We start from the raw sequence: 11,311 nt of genomic DNA, 5'->3' as shown, positions 1-11,311 counted from the left end.
GCCATTCAGAAGTGGACTTGATGGTGTTGTCATGGACCATAATAATGTAAATTAATGTTAATAACAAACCATTAACAAAGATTTTGAGCACAACATTCCACTAATTATCTGCTTATTAGTAGTTTTCTTTTTTATTTTTTGCAGCTTAGGTCAATATCGTGATAATACCATACTGTACATCATGAAAAAAACGGTTCAGCAATTAATCATAACAAGACCATTTGGCCGTAATTGATATATTAGGTAAATAAACCCATGCACATTAGATGAATCTGCTTTGTTTGAGTCTGTATTGTACAATATAGAAATATAATGAATAAACCAGAGGGAATAGACATGGAAAAAACTAAATAAACCCTTAAACATTGGTTGAATCAGCTTTGTCTGTTTTGTATAATAGAGATGTGTTAGGAATAAACCAGAGGGAATAGAGATCGAATGCCATATTTTGTTCTCGCTTATCTCCAGTTGTTTTCTGGAGGACTCAAACTCGCACTTTGCTTCAATTTCACGAGTATTTTTGTTCTTTAAAGCAGACCAAACTGCCTACACGATGCCTCTGAAAGCAGCGATGTTTACTTCAGCTCCGCAGGCAGGAGAAGCTGCAGGAACCGTCGGGGACCTGGATCAGATACAACCGCTCCTCCATCCTGCTCCCTCGGGTCCCGCGGCTGTCTGTCGAATCCTTTTTTTGTTTTTCCACACTTTTCTCCTCACTACTCAGCATTCTTTCCCCCTGCTCTCCCAGCGCAGCGCTTCGTGTTTGCCAGCTGTTATCACCGTGCCCCAGTTTCTGGGTGATCCAGCTACACCCCCCCCCCCAAAAAAAAACTTCAGTTAGCTGAACTTACTGAATCTGGTTATAAAAAGTTTACTTTAGTTAGCTGAACTTATTGGATCTAAAAACTTTACTTTAGTTAACAAACAAAAAAATGTGAAACTACATAACCCTGTGTGAAAAAGTGTTTGCCCCCTAAACATATAACTGCGATCAAGCATTTTCGATTACTTGCAACAAATCTTTTACAGGGCTCTGGAAAAGAGCATGAACAGTGTTTTTAGGGTCATCTCTCAGCGTTTCAATTGGATTTAGGTCAGGACTTTGATTAGGCCACTCCAAAGTATTCATTTAGTTTTTCTTTAGCCATTCAGTATTAGACTTGCTGGTGTGCTTCGGCTCATACTAATGTATCATTCATTCATTTTCTTGTCAGCTTAGTCCCTTTATTAATCCGGGGTTGCCACAGTGGAATGAACCGTCAACTTATCCAGCAAGTTTTTACGCAGCGGATGCCCTTCCAGCCGCAACCCATCTCTGGGAAACATACACACACACTCATACACTACGGACAATTTAGCCTACCCAATTCACCTGTACCACATGAACTGTGGGGGAAACGGGAGCACCCGGAGGAAACCCTCAGTTGGAGAACATGCCAACTGAGCTGAGGTTCGAACCAGCGACCTTCTTGCTGTGAGGCGACAGCACTACCTACTGCGCCACTGCCTCGCCCATACTAATGTATAATTTATATTATTAACAAACCATTACAAAGATTTTGAACTCAATATTCTACTTATTAGCTGCTTATTAACTGTTAGTAAAGTAATAGTTTGGTTTAGTTGCTGGGTAGGAATCAGGGATGTAGAATAAAATCCCATTTTATAAGTGCTATTGAACAGTATCAGCGCAGCTCCATGTGTTTGCCAGCTGTTATCACCGTGCCCCAGCTTCTGGGTGATCCAGCTACACCCCTAAAAAACTGCAGTCCTCTGAACTTATTGAATGTGATTATAGAAAGTTGACTCTAGTCAGCTGAACTCTTTGGATTTGGTTCTGAACTCTTTATTTAAGTTATCTGAACTTAATGGATCTTGTTATAAACAAATCACAAATTATTTGAGTTGTCTGAACTTAATAAATTTGGTCACAAAGATTATTAATAATCTAATTATCTAATTAGCTGAACTTATTGAATATGGTTATGAAAATCTACATTAGTTATTTGAAATTATTTAGTATGATTATGAAAATGTATTAAGTTATCAGAACTTATTAAATCTAGTTCTGAAAAAAAAATACAAAGAACACTGCAATGGTTTTCATACTTTGATTTGTTCCCTCTTTTTTACATAATATTTTTAATAACTCATCTCTGATAACTGATTTTTTTTTATCTCTGCCATGATGACAGCACATAATATTAGACTAGATATTCTTCAAGACACTAGTGTTCAGCTTAAAGTGACATGTAAAGGCTTCACTAGGGTAATTAGGGTAAAGTTAGGGTAATTAGGCAAGTCATTGTATAACAGTGGTTTATTCTGGAGACAATCCAACACTAATATTGCTGAAGGGGCCAATAATATTGACCTTAAAATGGTTTGAAAGTAATAAAAACTAATTTTATTCTAGCTGAAACAAAACAAATAAGACTTTCTCCAGAAGAAACAATACGAGAGGAAATACCATGAACAACTTCTTGCTCTGTTGAACAGCATTTGGGAAATATTTGACAAAGAAATATAATTTTGACTTCAACTGTAAGTGTGTGTGTGTGTGTGTGTGTGTGTGTGTGTGTGTGTGCTTTAAGCATGTTTGCACTGTTCTTTAGTGTCATCGGCTTCAGATTGTGTCTGTTCACCATGTGTGATGTGCCATTTCTCTGCATTTTCATTGTGAATGTGGCTCTCGCTGATAAATCTTTCAGCAGGTTTTGCCATCTCGCTCTGGGCTTTGGCGGTTCTGGCACTTTTAGCTCGTCTGCTTTTGCTGCTAGCGCTTAAACCAGGAGCTTCGGTTTTGGGCGGTTTTACACCATTACTCCACTGCTGCTTGACACATGTTCAGATCAGCGCTGACCTTTATCGCTGTAGTTATGACCTTGATGAAGCGTGCGATTTAATGACCTTTGAGACGAGACTGAGGGTTTTATGGCATTTCGAGATTTGCTGCAATGCTTCAAATATATGTAAGACATGAAATCTACAGCCTCGGCTTAATATCACTGGGGAAGCAGCTCAGCGTTCACTGCAAAAAAGGCAGTTCTTAGGTTTTTTTGGCTTGTTTATAAGCATTTTCTGGAAAAAGCAAACATGTTGGCGCCAAGCGTCCCACCAGTGCTGATATATAGCCATATGGCACTGCTACTCGTGTGATATTGCATTTATACAACAGTTCAATAGCACAATCTTGTAAATAAATAAGAAAATCAACAATGGCAGTCTAAAAACTCTTTTGATTAGGAACTACTTTCTTCCGCCATTCATTCACATCTGCAGCTGACATCAAAACAGCAGAAGCCGTTACTAATTCACCAACGTTGCTTTAGAGCTCGTGTTTGAATGATTCTGTCTAAAGTGATGACAAAATTGCTCCTCTTTAAGATGTAACGAGTCGAAATTAAATGAGTTTATTCTTAAAACAAGCAAAATAATCTGCCAATGGGGTGAGTGAAATAAACTTACTTCGAAAGGATTATTTAATGCCCTCTCACAGCAATTCGTAACTTTTTGATGTAGTGGCTAATTCAAAGTTTTTATTTCCGTTACCTGACCGCTCCCGCTGTATACTCAGTCTTTGTTCACCCACGGCCCACTTAGAATAATAGCTGACACGACTGTTCCTGCTACATTTAGATCTGGTTTCCAAAATCTCACGTTTAAATTGGGTACTAGCGAAACGGAGAGAGAACAGATACAGCTGTATGTTGTGCAAGGATTTGAAGCTAAATGTCAGTGTTGTTTGCTTCTTTGTGATGAGACCAACACAATCTCACGGCAATTCGTGACTTTTTTATTTAGTGGTTAATTCGTATGAATTCGTACGATCTATTTTGTACAATTTAGTACAACTTGCTCATCCCTCAATGATGGTTGGGTTTAGGGGTGGAGTTAGGTGTCATACAATTCGTACAATTTCGTACGACTGAACTCGTACGAATTAGCCACTAAACTGACAAAACGTAAAATACTTACATTTTCTCGTGAGATCAGGCTGGATGACACATGAGTGCTGCTTTAAACCTGAGGTTCAACTCTTCTGAAGCTGTTCGCACACCACATTCGCCGGACGCACATATTCAAATGTTTTTTAATAAGAAACTATTTAGATGGCGCTCAGTTGTGCGGTAGAAGTTTGAACAGCGTCCTGAATCGAACTGCGAACAGCCGGTGTGCATACCCCGACAGAAAGCAATGTTCAGAATTCTAAAATCATGGAGCTGCATGGCTTGGCACCAAACTTTGAGGTATTTTCCAGCCTGATCTCATGGCAAAACGTAAGTATTTTACGTTTTGCCAGTTTAGTGGCTAATTCGTATGAATTTGTAGTAGAGTTCAATCATACGAAATTGTACGATTTTAAAAAGAAGGCGTGGCACCTAACCCCACCCCTAACCCCAACCGTCATTGGGGGATGAGCAAATCGTAATAAATTGTACGAATTAGATCTTACGAATTCATACGAATTAGCCACTAAATCAAAAAGTTACAAATTGCTGTGAGATTGTGTTGGTATTATCACATTGCGCAATTGCATCGCCACCGTGTCGTGTCTCATAACTTAATTATTATTATTATTATTATTATTATTATTATTATTATTATTATTATTTTGTTGGTTTTTATTACAAACTATTATTATTATTATTATTTGTAACTTTTTTACAGTGCTCTAAGCATTTTTAAAGATCAGATAAATCTGTATTTATCCAGAAAGAAATTCTTTTAATTAAGAGACAGCTTGTTAAAAAAGTGCAATATCACACAAAAAAGATCATAATACAATAAGACTATTTACAGCATCATTGTGGGAAAAAGATATCTCAAATTTTGCGATTTAATTTTCAAAATTCTACGTTTTTTTGACACGTGCACTCTATGATAACTTTGGTTTTATCAAAAATTCACAATTATTATTATTAGTATTATTTGTAATTATTATTTTATTATTATATGGCGATTACAAGACTATATTTTTTGCTTGTCTAGAAAATGCTTCTTGACTTCAAAATGTAAACACGACAAAGAAAGCTTTTTTTTTTTTTTTTTTTTTGCAGTGTAACGCTTGTTATGGGAAAAATAAGTAAAGAACATAAATAAATCTGAGCATATACAATGCGCATTTTAGAGTATTTTATTTCTCAGCAGACACAATAAAGCAATGAGAAATATATCCTGGAGTAATATTAAACATTAAACATTTTTTTTTTGTTATTCTGGCAGATTCATTCTGAAAAGTGCATGAATTGCATTTTAAATAACTAATAAAAGTGCACCTTTTCATTATTGCTGTTGTGTATAATAGACACGTCCAGCCAGAAGATGCTGCTGTTGCTCTGCGTTTCATTCGTAGTCTGTTTGCTCTTCTCTTAGGTAAAAAACTCACTTTGGTGCATCAAGAGTTTCCCTGTTACACATCCAAGATCTTGCTGAGTGTTTGTTTTATTAGCTCGGATGGTCGCTCAGAGAGGAGCTTAACATTAGATTGTACCTGGGTGAGAATTGTTACTGGAAATGTTATGAAACAAATACACAAATCCAATTCAATCTAACATAGCGCTGCACTGCAAAAGCAAAATGCCTTTCTTAGTTAGAGCCCTATCATACACCTGGCGCAACAGGGCGCAAGATGTTTATGGCATGATTTATTGCTATTTTCAGACCAACTATTTTCTTTTTTCACTTTATTGATGACGATCTGCATCTGTATAATGTGATTATTATTAGCAGTATTATTGATTATATGCAGATTTATATCTGCTTTAATAAACACAAGTGTAGATGTGTCCAGCTGTGGGGTTTTGGAGACGTCTGCATCAGCATATGGGGCATAAGAACAGGACGTGTGTTTGGGTATAACTCAGTTTTCTGACCACACTTCATTATTATTGATCATTTATTCCTCTGCTGGAGAATAGAACTGAATTTACAAATAGTTTTGAAGTGCTTAACAAAGGAAATTAAGTATGTGGGCTAATGGATGTGTTCAGTTTCCACCGTTTCCTCACTCCACCAAAGTAAAGGAGTAAAGTAAAGAGGCTGAATGGAGGAGGCTCGTTCTTTATCCTCGCGCTGCAGATGCTCTGTTTAACTGTTTTCTGGCTAGTGAAGCATTCAGTTTTTACACTTACAAAGTCCGCCATGTAAATAGTAAATGCACTCATTTCTTAAAACAAGACAGTATTTTTTTCTTGTCTAGAAAATGCTTCTTTATTTAAGACTTTTTTTTAGATATTTGCACTAGAAAAAAGACAACAACAACAACAACAACAACAACAAAAAAAAGACATTTGTGGTACTGAGGGCGAGATTAAAATCACCACAATTTTCTTCTTAATTGGTAATTATTCACGGTTTTTCTGAAATTCACTCGACTGATTTTCATACCTGGAATACAACGATCCCACTTTATATCAAAATTAAATATTAAGTGAATTTTTCTTAAAGCAAGCAAAATAATCTGCCGATGGGGTCAACAAAGTAATCTTGCTTTCAGTTTGAAATAATATTATTTTACTCAACTCAGTTTTTTTTATCATGTTTTAAGGAATTAATTTTTTCAATTTGACATAATATTTCTGAAAACAAAACAATATGTTATACTCTAAAATATGCTTCTTCATTTAAGAACTTTTAGTCATTTCGACAAGAATCAAGACAAAAACCCAAAGTAAGAACAGTATTTTTTGTAGTATAATAATTAATATGTTTAAATATTCATAACATTATGAAATGTCCTGATTTACCCTCAACCGAGTGAGGTCCAGAATAAAGTTGGACTCCTGAGGGCAACTCTAACATGCCAAGTTCAAAGAAGGCTGTTTTGGAAGATTTTTTATTTTTTGTGCATGCAGAAATCAGTCAAGGATAGTCAGCCAAACATCAGTCATGCATGCAAAGCAGTCATGGAGCAGAATGCAGGTACTCATGCGTGCTGTTCCTGAGGGAGGATGATGATGAAGGAGAGATACTGAGAAACTCCATACACAGATGAAACTACTTCCACTGAAGAGATCGTGATCATTAGAAACGCTCTTTCTTTAGAAATTTCTTCTGAGTAAGTGTCATATTGGGTGCTTCTTTATATTTAAGTGGCCTTAACTGCTCTGTACTTGCATCAGAATACAAATCAATGCACTTGCTGTGTTGAGAATGTGTTGCAGAACACTTGTGGTGTCGGGTTAGAGACATGTTTGGAGGTATGAGTAGGTTTAAGTGTACAGTTATGTGTAAGGGATGGTCATTCATTTTTTTTTTTCAGCTTAGTTCCTTTATTAATCAGAGGTCGCCACAGCGGAATGAACCGCCAACTTATCCAGTATATGTTTTACGCAGTGGATGCCCTTCCAGCCGCAACACAGTACTGGGAAACACCCATACACTCTTGCATTCACACTCATACACTACGGCCAATATAGTTAATCAATTCCCCTATAGCGGACAAGTATCTAGCTCAGGTGTGGGCAAACTTGATCCTGGAGGGCCGGTGTCCTGCATAGTATAGCTCCAACCCTATTCAAACAGACCTCCCTATAGAGTTCAAGTGATCTTGAAGACACTGATTAGTTTGTTCAGGTGTGTTTGACTAGTGTTGGAACAAAACTCTGCAGGGACATCGGCCCTCGAGGATCAAGTTTGCCCATCCCTGATCTAGCTCAATAATGCTGTTTAATTTGCTTTGTTTCCCAAAAAAGCATTGTAAGCCAATCGTTAGTAAATATTTTGAGAAATGCTGGGTTCCGACTTTAACTTATTATTCATTCATTCATTTTCTTGTCGGCTTAGTCCCTTTATTAATCCGGGGTCGCCACAGCGGAATGAACCGCCAACTTATCCAGCAAGTTTTTACGCAGTGGATGCCCTTCCAGCCGCAACCCATCTCTGGGAAACATCCACACACACATTCACACACACACAATTTAGCCTATCCAATTCACCTGTACCGCGTGTCTTTGGACTGTGGGGGAAACCGGAGCACCCGGAGGAAACCCACGCAAATGCAGGGAGAACATGCCAACTCCACACAGAAAAGCAAACTGAGCCGAGGCTCGAACCAGCGACCTTCTTGCTGTGAGGCGACAGCCCTACCTACTGCGGCACTGCCTCGCCTTTAACTTATTAATTTGAACTAATTTTAGCGGATTGACAATAAAACAATGAAGTTGTCACAAAAAAACCCTCGATAATTGTGTTGTTTCAGCTCATTTTAAATAAGTAGTTTGATCAAACAGCATTTTTCTAGTACACTCAAAAATAACAAAACTTTTACCTTGTCTTTCGGACAACTTGTTTTACGTTCAATCCACTGAAATTAGTACAAATAATTGAGCTAGCTTAATTTGTATTGGCACAACATGAAGCAATAGTGTGGAACCCAGCATTTGTTTTTACAGTATGATATTATAAATGACGACATGATTAATATTTTTGGTAAACTGTCTCTTTAGGTAGTATAAGTTTTTAAGATTGGTTGTATTTAATCCCTGAGAATGCTAACATTGCTCAATCACTTGGAGAATCCAAATAATGGACACACTTTATTTTTATGTACAATTCACACTATTAACAAATCATTAACTAAGACTTTTAATTTAATAAACGACCAATTAGCTGCTTATTAATAGTTAGTAAGGAAGACGTTTGGGTATTGGGTAGGATTAGAGATCTGAAAAAAGATTGTTAATAGTTAACTTGTCTGAACAACAGTGTTGAAATTGTGTTGCACAAATATCTAATATAGTAATGCCTTTAAAGTTCCATAATTTGCCCTTTTGAGTGTCTTTTCCCAATAAAATCATCATAAGCCAATCATAATTAAATATGATGAAAAATGCTGTGTTCCTCAATATCAATTTGTGTTGGGATAGCATGAAGTAATTTGAACACATTTAAGCAGATTGAACATAAAACAATTAAGTTGTCACAAAAAAACCCTCGATAATTGTGTTGTTTCAGCTCATTTTAAATAAGTAGTTTGATCAAGCAGCATTTTTCTAGTACACTCAAAACTAACAAAACTTTTACCTTGTCTTTCGGACAACTTGTTTTACGTTCAATCCACTGAAACTTGTAAAAATAATTGAGTTAACTTAATTTGTGTTGGAACAACATGAAGCAATAGTGTGGAACCCAGCATTTGTTTTTACAGTATGATATTATAAATGACGACATGATTTATATTTTTGGTAAACTGTCTCTTTAGGTTGTCTAAGTTTTTAAGATTGGTTGTATTTAATCCCTGAGAATGCTAACATTGCTCAATCACTTGGAGAATCCAAATGATAGAAACTTTATTTGGATGTACAATTCACACTATTACAAACCAAAAACTAAGACTTTTAGTTCAATAAACAACCAAATAGCTGCTTATTAATAGTTAGTAAGGTAGATGTTTGGGTATTGGGTAGGATTAGAGATCTGAAAAAAGATTGTTAATAGTTAACTTAATTAAACAACGGTGTTGAAATTGTGTTGCACAAATATCTAATATAGTAATGCCTTTAAAGTTCCATAATTTGCCCTTTTGGGCTTCGTTTCCCAATAAAAGCATCATAAGCCAATCATAATTAACCTTTTAATGCCCGAGGTGTTTTTTACATGCATTTTTTATTTCTCTTTGCTATTTGGGCTTATTGGAACCTACTTAGAATTAAAGTATCATCTTTTGATATGATGTACTTTTAGAGAAAAATGATGTCCATATATGTGCATCCCCTCAGCTGTAAAGTTTTTAAACTTAGGGTTGAATTTGTATTGTATAATGTTCTCTTGTGTATTGTGTGTGACATGCTTGTATGCTGCAACCAAATTGCCTTTGGGAAATGAATAAAGACTGACTGACTGACTGAATGCAATCGTCTGAATTTACATAAAACACTTTTTTCCTGACTGTTTTGTAATGCATATTTTAACGCAGAACATTTTTTGACTATCAGAGAGTAAAAACTAAATTTTTCCCTATTTTGGACAGCTAAAAATAATGTTTGGGACATTTCATATGCTGCAAAAACAGTTGCAGGATGACACTGTACGTCTGTGACAACATATAAAACATTTAACGTATTTTAAACAGCCACTTAAGAGCTAAAATGTGCTGTACAAGCATGTGGCCGCCAGGAGGGTAAATATGTTGAAAAGTGCCGTGTTCCTCACAACTGATTTGTGTTGGGACAACATGAAGGAATCAGTTTAACGTATTCATTTTAACATTGAACATAAAATTAAATGTTCTCAAAACAAAACTCCAGAATTGTGTAGTTTCAGCTCATTGTAAATCAGTAGTCATTCATTGAGTGTAACTCCACAATGCCTTTTAGTGCTCTGACAGCTTAATATAGAGAGCAATGTTGAAATGTTAGCAGTGAATATCTCTTTTCTCCTCCATCTCTGTTTCGTCCTCTCCTGCCGTCCCTCAACACAAGGACGCCGCACAGCTGTTGTGATTTGCTCCATGAGGGACGCCTGTCTCGGCAGCGGGACACCTGAGGTTATCGCTCCACAAATAATCCAAGGTTTAACATCTACATCCCGATCCTAGCAGCAACGGCCTCAGTGACATTGACTACATTTATATGGGCTGCGTCCAAAATTGCTTACTTCTCAGTAGGTACTACATTTTAATTTACTACATGAGCATTGGAAAATGTAATGTGTATTTATATAGCGCATTTATTGTGTATGGCTGTACACCCAAAGCGCTTCACAATCAAGAGGGGGGTCTCTTTACACCACCACCAGTGTGCAGCATCCATTTGGATGATGCGACGGCAGCCACAGGACAACAGCACCAGTGCTTCACCACACACCAGCTATTGGAGGAGTGGAGAGACAGTGATAGAGCCAATTCAGTGGATGGGGATAATTGGGAGGCCATGATGGGTAAGCAGGGGCGCAACTGCACATTTACTGATGGGTATGCGGCTTCAACTTTTGCGCGCCCCCCTTCAATCCAACTATATTTTATAACAGGCAAGTGATAAAATGTGGAAAATATTTCCATCAATAAATTAAAGATATTTTTTCATAAAGATATCAATATGCTTCAAAAAATACAGTTTCGCAATTCTGAACACACCTGAAATAGTATGAAGTAGTAAAAGGTATGATTACATTAAGCATGTTAAGTCGCAAAGAAATGCATCTCATACCTCCCCAAACTTCTTCTCAGTTTAATTTTCCCTCACTTAATGATTATATCACCTTGACTAGCCTCGCTTTTGGACTTTTTGTACTACATTTGTCAAAACAAAATGATAGACATGGGAGTCCTAAAGGGCAAAAGAACATTGCAATTACTTCTCACATGCAC

The 11,311-nt window shown here is 36.7% G+C and overlaps 1 long non-coding RNA gene across 1 annotated transcript in view; it reads right to left on the bottom strand.

The window, feature by feature from the left end:
• LOC141379925 (uncharacterized) overlaps positions 1-11,311 on the bottom strand; it is a 37,066-nt gene continuing 25,755 nt past the window's right edge. Inside the window, exon 3 of the long non-coding RNA XR_012396980.1 lies at positions 1-806. This is a non-coding gene — a long non-coding RNA (uncharacterized lncRNA). The remainder of the gene's footprint in view (positions 807-11,311) is intronic.

This window comes from Danio rerio, chromosome 21 (assembly GCF_049306965.1).
Source record: "Danio rerio strain Tuebingen ecotype United States chromosome 21, GRCz12tu, whole genome shotgun sequence".
NCBI classification, from domain to species: Eukaryota; Metazoa; Chordata; class Actinopteri; order Cypriniformes; family Danionidae; genus Danio; species Danio rerio.
The sequence above is the reverse complement of the archived record's forward strand: the minus strand, read 5'-3'. Positions and strand labels throughout refer to the sequence as shown.